Raw genomic sequence first — 10,375 nt, forward strand, 5'->3', positions numbered from 1 at the left:
GTATCTTGGCTCTTTTTTCTTAAATATTTGTTTGCATTGGACACTTTAAAGCATCTTTCATTTAGCTTTCATAACACTGTTAGGCCAGTCATAATATCCTGTTTCATAGATGAGAGAGCCAAGGCTCATAAAGCCTCAGACAACAGTGGTGGAACTGGGATTCGGCTTGAGCTACATGTGGCTCCCAAGACATTACTATTAAACCCTTCACTATGTTTTCCACAGAAGCCTTTGGTGTAATTTAAGAGCTTCTGTATTTTCTCTTCATGGCATGAAAGAAAAGCTTTTTCCCATCCCTTTTATACCCAACAATTTCTTTTCCTGGTACATCCCTGGTTCATCACTGGTACGTCTTCACTTCCTAGGCCATAAAACCTATAGGAAGATGGATGTGGACAGTCTATTTTAGGAGCCTGTTTTAGAAACCATGAAAGATTATTTGTTGTCAGTTGATCAGCCCCTTAGTTCTCTCCCTCCTTGCACATCTAAGGGAAATTCAGTCTTTTCCAGCTGACCCTAGGGCTTTTTATGATGCGGAATTAAGAGCTCAGGTAGCAAGTCAACAGGAGTGGTCAGAAGCCAGAGGTGTGTTTCAGCTGAAGGCTGGGATTTGAGGGGAGAGATGGAGGGTGGACTTCAAAAGGGAAATAAGTTCACTCGTGGCTTTTTGATAAATCAAGGATACACATTCGCTTGTGAATGTCGCTTACATCATCTGAAACCTCTTAACGAAGGACTATGAACTTTCTTGAAAAACTCAAGAAAACTTTTCCCCAAATTTGGTAAAGGACCAGCCCCTACTTAGTCATCCTTATGATTTCTGCAGCTGTGGGGCTCTCTGTTGAGATTGTCTCCTCCCCCATTACCAAAAGCAGGATCAGGGAATCTCACCTGAGAAAATGTCATTGATGAGCAATCAATTGAAACGTGAAGTCTGTGATTTCATACAAAGAGCACCCAACAGACAAAGGTATATAAAAGGTCCAATCATTTTTTTAGTCTGAATGTTCCTTTTCATGTTTAAATCTCTTATGATTACACAGACATTAAGATTTGCTGAATTGGAAACAATTGTCTATCCATTTGTTTTCCCAAAGAAGGGACTGCCTTTCTTCTGACACTGCAGCTGTGGTACAGGCAAGTGCTAGTTAACCGACTGCATACATCTAAGTTGAAAGTTTTCTGGGAAATAAAAATTCCTTGGTACTCAAGTTTAAGCCAATGTCAACTGTGATAGAACTTTTATCTCTTTACTAGTTATCTGGCACATACCCAGCAGGGAGCACTGGTTTAAAACAAGAGGGCTTGCTCACCGGTTTCAGTGCTAGTAGATTTTTCTTTTCAAGCCGTTTGCTAACTGGAACAAAGGTTTGAAAATGAGTATATTGGCCTTCCCTGATAGCTCAGTTGGTAAAGAATCCGCCTGCAGTGCAGGAGGCCTGGATTTGATCCTTGAGTTGGGAAGATCTAGTGGAGAAGAGAAAGGCTACCCACTCCAGTAATCTGGCCTGAAGAATTCTATGGACTGTATAGTCCATGGGGTCACGAAGAGTTGGACTCGACTGAGCAACATTCACATTGATTTTGGGCTTCCCGGGTAGCTCAGTGGTAAAGAATCCACCTGCCAACGCAGGAGACACAGTATTGATCCCTAGGTTAGGAAGGTCTCCTGGAGGAGAAAATGGCAACCCACTCCAGTATTCTTGGCCTGGAAAATCCCATGGACAGAGTAGCCTGGTGAGCTGTAGTCAGTGGGGTTGCAAAGAGTAGTTGGGAACACAACTGAGCATCACCACCACCACCGCGTTGGTTTTGGTGAATGGCTTATGACTTTGAAATAATCATTTTCAACACAACTGCAAACTGTAAGCTATACCAGATTTGTCAGTACAGTAGCCGTTTGCCATGAGTGTTATTGAGCACGTGTAAAACATGGTAATTTTTTTTTCAGAGATCATTTTAAATGATTCGGACTTGGATAGATGAAGAAAAGATAAAAGCATATTTTTTTTCTTTTTATGCATTATAGAAGCTTCTTTTCACACTATAATGGCTATAATTTTTAAAATTAATTTTATTGGAGCATGGTTGCTTTACAATATTGTTAGTTTCTGCTGTACAGCAAAGCAAATCAGTTACAAATATACATATCCCTCCCTCTTTTTTTAGATTTGTTTTCCATTTAGGTCTCCACAGGGTATTGAGGAGAGTTCCTGGTGCTCTACAGTAGCTTCTTATTATCTATTTTATACATAGTAGTATATATACGTCAATCCCATATGGCCAATTCATCCACCTTCGCTATCCCCCCTTGTTATGTAAAAGTTAGTTCTCTATATCTATGCCTCTGTTTTTGCCAGTAAATTCATCTGTATCATTTTTCTAGATTCCACATAGAAGCAATAGTATACAATGCTTGTTTTTCTTCCTGATTTCCCTCTGTATGCCGGTCTCTAGGTCCAGCCACATCTCTGCAAATGGCACTATTTTGTTTCCTTTTATGGCTACCATCTCATTATATATGTATGTATAATGATATATATATATATATATATTTACCACATCTTCTTTATCCATTCCTCTGTGATTGGACATTTAGATTGCCTTCATGTTCTGGCTGTTGTAAATAGTACTGAACTGAACATTAGGTTGCATGCATCTTTTTTTAAATTAATTCTCTCTGAGTATATGTCCAGGAGGGGGATTTCTAGGCCATACGGTAGTTTTTAGTTTTTTGAGGAACCTCCATAGTGGCTGTGCCAGTTAACATTCCAGCCAAAGGTTTAAGAAGGCTCCCTTTTCCCCACACCCTCTCCAGCATCTATTGTTTGCAGATTTTTTGATGATGGTCACTGACTGCTGTGAGGTGATGTCTCACAGTAGTTTTGATTTGCTTTTCTCTGGTAATCAGGTGACGTTGAGCATCTTCACCTGTACTTGTTGGCCATCTGTATGTTTTCTTTGAAGAAAAGTCTATTTAGGTCTTCTACCTATTTTTTTCATTTTTTTTTTTAATTGAGATACATGAGTTGTTTATATATTTTGGGGATTAATTGCTTCTCATATACTTTGTTTGCAAATATTTTCTCCTATTCTAAAGAGTTGTCTTTTTGTTTTCTTTTTTTATGGTTCCCTTTACTGTGCAAAAGCTTTTAAGCTTAATTAGGTCCCACTTATTTTTGTTTTCATTAGGAGGTGTGCCAAAAAGATCTTACTGTGATTTAGAGCATTCTGCCTGTGTTTATTTCCCTCTAAGAGTTTTGCAGTGTCTGGCCTTACATTTAGGTCATTAATCCATTGTGAGTTTATTCTTGTGTACAGTGTTAGGGAGTGTTCTAATTTCATTCTTTTACATGTAGCTGTCCAGTTTTCCCAATACTACATTCCCATTTTCACCACTGTATAGTCTTGTCTCTTTTGTCAAAGGTGACCATAGGAGCATGGGTTTATCACTGGGCTTTCTATTCTTTTCCATTGAGCTGTATTTCTGTTTTTGTGCCAGTACTATATACTCTCTTGATTACTATAGATTTGTAGTAAAGCCTGAAGTCAGTGAACTTGATTCCTTCAGCCCTGTTTTTCTTAAGATTCCTTCGGCTATTCAGGTTCTTTAGTGCTTCCATACAAACTGTAAATTTTCTTGTTCTAATTCTGTGAAAAATGCCTTCGGTAATTTGATAAATATTGCATTGAATCTGTGTATAGCTTTGATTTCTATAGTCATTTTCCCAATATTTTTCCAATTTAAGAACATGATGAGTCTCTCCATCTGCTTGTGTCATCTTTGATTTCTTTCTTTAGTATCTTATAGTTTTTCTGAGCAGAAGTCTTTTGTCTCCTTAGATGGGTTTATTCCTAAAGGTTTCTGTTTTTTTGTTGTGATGGTAAATGGATTTTAATTTTCTTTCTAATCTTTCATTGTTGGTATATAGGAATGCAAGTGAAAGTGAAAGTTGCTCAGTCCTGTGTGACTCTTTGCGACCCCATGGGCTATACAGTCCATGGAATTCTCCAGACCAGAATACTGGAGTAGGTAGCCTTTCCCTTCTCCAGGGTATCTTTCCAGGAATGCAAGAGATTTATGTAAATTAATTTTGTATTCTTCAACTTTACCAAGTTCGTTGACAAACTCTAATAGTTTTCTGGTGGCTTCTTTAGGATTTTCTAGGTATAGTATCATGTCATCTGCAGTGACACTTTTGCTTCTTCTTTTCCAATTTGGATTCCTTTTATTTTTCTTCTGATTACTGTGACTAGGACTTCCAAACCTATGTTGAATAACAGTTGCAGGAGTGGACTTCCTTTCTTGATCTTGGGAGAAATGCTTTCAGTTTTTCACCACTGATAATATCTGCTGCAGATTTGTTGCAAATGACTTACTGTGTTGAAGTAAAGGTGCCATTTTTGCCTACTTTCTTGAGTTTTTATTATAAATTGGTGTCGAATTTTGCAAAAGCTTTTTCTGCATGTATTGGGATGATCATGTGGTTTTTATTGAATTTGTTAATAAAAACATGGATATTTTTAATTAAGATGTGCTGAAAGTATAAAATGCATACAAGATTTTGAAGATTTAGTTCCAAAAAGTCATGTAAAATGCCTCACTATTTTTTATATTAATTACCCATTGAAATAATATTTTGGATGTTTCAGATTAAATAAAAGTTGAGCTCTTCATTCTCATTTTTTTAAAATATGGCTGCTCTAAAAATTGAAATTATAGGTGTAGTTTGTATTATATTTCTGTTAGATAGTACTGCATTTTTTATATGAGCAAGTATTTTCTAATTATACTATCTTTTTTGGATTCAGTCTGTAGTTTCAGTTTCTCTCAACATTTCTCATTTTCCCAGATGATTCCAGAAACCACAAGGTCCAAATGGGACAGTGACATTAAGGGAGTTACCTGAAAACTATTCTTAAAAAACATAAGGCAACTCTGAGAGCTCTTGGTACCTTGGGAGTGTGTTTTAAACTTGGAGAAAGAGTCTTATGCACCCAACAGTGTATAGCAAGATACAGGAAAGTTCTATTTGACTTAAAAAAAAAAAAAAGATGATTTTTGGTGAAATGCTAGGGTTTTCAAATCAAAACTTCACGCTGCACAAGTAGTCACTAACCCCCTACTTTATGCCAGAAAGTTTTACAAAATTACTTCATTTGATTCTTGCAAAAGAGCTTGGCAAGCCAAAGTTCATCCTATGCTACAGATGAAAAACCAAAACTCAGAGAGGTGAAGCAGCTTCTCTGAGATCGCACAGCTGGGAAGTGACAGCAGCAACTTTGGAACTCCTATTTGTTGAATCTGCTGGGTCCTCTCTCTAAGTCTCTGGCAGATGAAGAGCACCCTGGGTTTGGGACTGGCAGGTGGTACGTGAGGGGGGTCTGCTTGTTCCCAGGTGGTCATGAGCTGTATGAATAAGCGGAGCAGGGGGCTGGCTGTTTGAGAGCAGGGATGTCACCAGTGACAGCTGCAGGCTGCTGAATAGATGACTAATCGCTCAGGCAGCGAGCCTGTGCTCATAACAGAAAGCAGCGCCTCCTTCTGTGATCTTAATAAGATAAATGTTCCATCGTTCTCACCTCTGGCTGGGGCCTATTTTCAGCAACAGAAGAACTGCTTTAGAACTATAAATATTCTGCTGATTAGACAAACTGGGTTCATTAGAAAGATCAGGCAGAAAAGCAAAGTTAGAGGCAAAGAGAATTCATCAGCACAGTTCAGACTCTGGAGCTTAGTGAGGTGTCATTTTCTCCACAACTGGATTCCTGAGAACAGCAAAGCCATCTCTCCTGTCACCACCCCTCCCGTTTTCTCATGTGGAAACCAGGGAAGTGTCACGGTAATTGCGTTCATGGCATCTTTGTCATTTTCTGGGCAGTAAATGAGCCAGCCCCAAAGCAGTGCAGATCAAGTTGGGTTAGGCAAAGTGAAATTCGGTCTGCCAAGAAAAATACATATTTGTGTAAAGGCTGAGCTGATGATAATATTGATTGAATACAGACTATTTGACAGATGGGTCACCAGCACTATTTTACTAAATCCTAATTCATAGTAAGAGAGCAGCACAATAGTCAGCCCTGTGTTACTGAAGAGAACACAGAGGTTCAAAGTTGATGTAACCTGTACCCAGACTCAAGAGGCTGTTCTAAGCTAGAATACCCGCTGTTGAGTGGCCATGACACTATCCTGCCTTTCTCAGAGAGAGTCTTCCTATCATGAAAAAAAAAGTGATTTTTTTTTTTCTGACCTCTTTATTGAAAAAAGTGCACAAATCTATAATGAAGGCATTTGCAGTACACTGAATGCTTTTCTCCATTTTCATTCTCTAACAAAAAATGGATACCAGCTGTAAGTCCATGTATTTATAAAGGCAGTTGCTTTCTGCTCACCTCGTTTTGCCATTTGCTTTGACTCGAAGGAAGAAATAACTAAGAGCAAGCTTACTGCTATAATTGGATTTTTGCCATCAGAAATGGCTTGGTACAATTGTATCCTAGAAGAAATAATAAACATTTTGGGTTGAGTTTTATAGAACCTATTTACTGTAACCTTAGAGGTCTTAAATTTTATCTAGTAATGCATTTTGTTCAATACTTGCAACTTTCTTGTAACCCACTAGGAGGGAAAAAAGGCTAATTTAAGATCATTCTGATCTTGTCTTCCAACCTTCGCAGTGAACATACCCATCTGAAATTTACATTTTTGGTAATCACAAACTCAACATAAAACTTCCCAGAACAGCCTTATCTACAAACTGCAGGAACCATAAGGATAATTTGGTCTCCAAAATCATTACTGAAGCACTCTGGTACCCTTCGTGTTGTTGAGAGATTTGTCATTTCTTCAGTTATGTGGCTTTTATAGAAAATCTTTGTTTAAGGCATTATGTATCATACATACAATATTAGATGAAAGGGAAATTTGGGGGAAAACTTATTATTTTATTATAAACAATGTGGAGCCTGCGTTTTAAAGGGACTGTTCATGTAAACCCATGGCTGATTCATGTCAATGTATGGCAAAAACTATTACAATATTGTAAAGTAATTAGCCCCCAACTAAAATAAATAAATTTATAAAAAATAAATAAATAAATAAATAAAGGGACTGTTCAGTCAACTAAAGTTGAGAAATTAAAACTTTTCAACTTGTGTTGGAAAAGTAAAAACGATGTTTAAGTACGGTTTGAGAACTGAAACAGAGAAGGGTATTAGGCCATTTTGCTGTTGGCTTACCACTTCCTTGTTCTAACTATAGAAATTTATTTGGACCCTTACGAAATTATATCAATGCTATGTACTTTTGTTAGAAAAAACCCAAAACCAAACATGTAATTCAAGATCAGGATTCTAAATATATTTTTTCAGGGAGACCTGAGTCCTTCAAAAAAAAAAAAGTGACAGAGAATCCCCACAAGGAATGATGGTAGAATATTCTAGTAGTAGAGAATAGTATTTCTATTGTTTGTTGTTGTTCAGTCACTAAGTCATCTCCAATTCTATATTGTGACCTCATGGACTGTAGCACACCAGGCTTCTCTGTCCTCAGATATCTCCTGGCGTTTACTCAAATACATGTCCATTGAGATGCTATTTAACCATCTCATCCTCTGTCACCCCCTTTTCCTTTTGCCTTTAATCTTTTGCAGGTCTTTTCCAATGAGTTGGCTCTTTGTATCAGGTGGCCAAAGTATTGGAGCTTCAGCATAAGTCCTTCCAGTGAATATTCAGGGTTGATTTCCTTTAGGATTGATTGGTTTGATCTCCTTGCAGTCCAAGTATTTCTATTACAAAGTACCAAACAGGAATTTTGTGGGGTTTGTCCTATCTTAATAATTTGAATCAAAGCCTGTTTACTTTTTTTCCCTATTGTTAAAAAAATAAATGTCAAGTCCTGCCTGATCTTCTTAGGTTCAGCTTTAAGAACCAACATCTTATTTGACATATCCATGTCTTAAACAGTGCTTTTCAAACTTTGATCTGCATGTGAATTATATGAGCACATTGTGAAAATGCAGAGTCTGGTTTAATGGGACTGGGATGGGATCTGAGACTGATCACTTCTAACAAGCTCTTTAGTGCCACCCTTGCTCCTAGATAGGCATAGGAAGGCAAGTGGAGCCCCTACCACATCTGGCCTCACTTTCTGTCCCCATTTAATCCAATTGCAAGTCAATTGGTTCTGCTGTCAAACACTATGCCTGATAGAACCTGATAAAACCACATCTCCCCCTGTTGCATAGACAAGACCCTAAACTTGAGGCACTGGCATGTCCTTCCTGATGACTGTCCTTGCTTCCTAGGGTCCTAAATGACTTCTCTCTTTGATTCTTGCCCTTGGCCCCCAGAATATCCTTCCCTCAAATGGCAGAGAGATACTTTTTCAAACACAGACCATGTCAAACTTACTGTAATTATCTTCCAATTGTTCCTTAGCCAATTACAAAGAAAACTGTGCCAGCAGTGAGTCCTTCCATTATCTGTTCTGATTTCCTCTTCCAGTTGGTCTCCTACTTTTCTCTTCCTATTAACTTGATGCCAGCCATGCTAGCAGTTTCTTACTCCTTCACAATACCAAGCACATTCTCACCTCAGGGCCTTTGCACTTGTTTTTCCTTCTTCTTGATAAGTTTGTCTTCCAAATCTTTGAATGGATCATTACCTTACATTATTCAATTCACTGTTCCAATATCTGCTCTTCATGTGAACCTCCCCCATACCTTGTTTTAATTTCTCCTATTCCAGTCATTATGGGTTCTTAAATAATCACCAAACATTACATAGCTTCATACCGAAACAGTTCTGTTCTCTAATTTACAGTCGGGCTGGGGTTGGGGTGAGTAGCTCATTTCTGTTCCACTCATCGTTTTGGCGGAGGTGGCTCAAAGCCTGAGCACTAGCATCATCTGAAGGCTCATTCTCACACATGCCTGACACCTGGCCTGAAAAGACTCAGCAGCTGGGCTCAGGCATTGTCTGTATCTCTTGGGGTATCACCACATGGTCTCTTTCTCTAAGCTGCTTCAGGTTAGCCAGACTCTAAAACACTGGGGAACCGAGGGAGCCAGGTGGAAGTCAAATGGCCATTTGTGACCTACCTTCAAATCTGCCGGATTATATTTGTTGGAAGCAAGTTACGAAGGATGCCCCATATGCAAGGGGAGAAAAATTAAATTCCACCTTTTGGAGCAGAAATATCAGAAACTTTGTTAAACCTTTTGTAAAAACCATCACATATTCCAACTGCTCATCCTGTGTCTTTCCTAGCACTATTCACAAGGTGAAATCACACTCTTTTTGGTTCCTCTTACTAGAACATAAGTTCCATGAGAGAAAGTACTTGGTCTTTACTGCTCTATCGCCAGCACCTCAAACTGCTGAACTAAAAGTCTTTTCACATATGCGATGATTTGTTTATTTAATAAAACTATTTTCTCTGCAGAACTCAGTGAGTTCCCATTTACTGCTGTTACTAATTGAGTTCATGAAGGAAATTACAGCAATGCAGCTCAAGTGGTTTATGCTTAATCAGTACTGGGTGACATTCCTAATAATAGCTAACTTTGGTATGCTTCATACACACCTGACTCTTCATATGGGTTACTTTATTTACTCTCCCAAGAAATCGACAAGATGGTACTGTTATTGAAAGTCTACTTAGTGGCAGAACTGGAATTCAAAACCAATCCTGCCTGATTGCAAAGGAAATTTCTGGCTATTCTATTTCACTTTTATGAGTCTTTAAATAGGTGGAGTCCTGTAAGCCTCAAATGAGTTATCTATGAGAGTGACTTGCCAAAAGTACACTGCTAAGGAATTGTAATGTAATCTTTAATATTATGTGTTTCAATCATTTGGATAGATCTTTGTATGCATATTTCACCCTAATTTGTAAGTTTTTACTTTCAGGAAATGACTCACTGTACTGGTCTATCCTACAGTGCCTGAGACAGATGAAGAGTTTGATAACTAATTGAGGAATTAATGACTATGGTATAGAAGTCCTGATAGGGAGAATGATCTCAAAAATTTTAAATGCATATATTTTTATATGCATGCATTTTATGCATAGTTCACTATTTGGAACTCAAAAGCCACAAATTCTTTGAGAGGTAGATAAAGTAATTGTCATAAAATAGCCAGTTAGCGTCCATGCTTGGAATCATGAAGTGGGAAAATGGAAAGAGGACAAGAAAAGGTTCAAAATTCTGATGCACTTCTTGGTAGAGTGGGAAGACTCCTAAATGTTTGTTTTAAGCTTTCTTTTAATTATCTCTAAAATGGAGATCATACCAACCTCAGGTGATTGATGAAATGGTATAATGTAAGTGCTTTGTAGTATACAATGTATTGTGAAAATACAAGTCATCAT

Source organism: Giraffa tippelskirchi, chromosome 9 (assembly GCF_054371585.1).
Source record: "Giraffa tippelskirchi isolate mGirTip1 chromosome 9, T2T-mGirTip1v1.2.pri, whole genome shotgun sequence".
NCBI classification, from domain to species: Eukaryota; Metazoa; Chordata; class Mammalia; order Artiodactyla; family Giraffidae; genus Giraffa; species Giraffa tippelskirchi.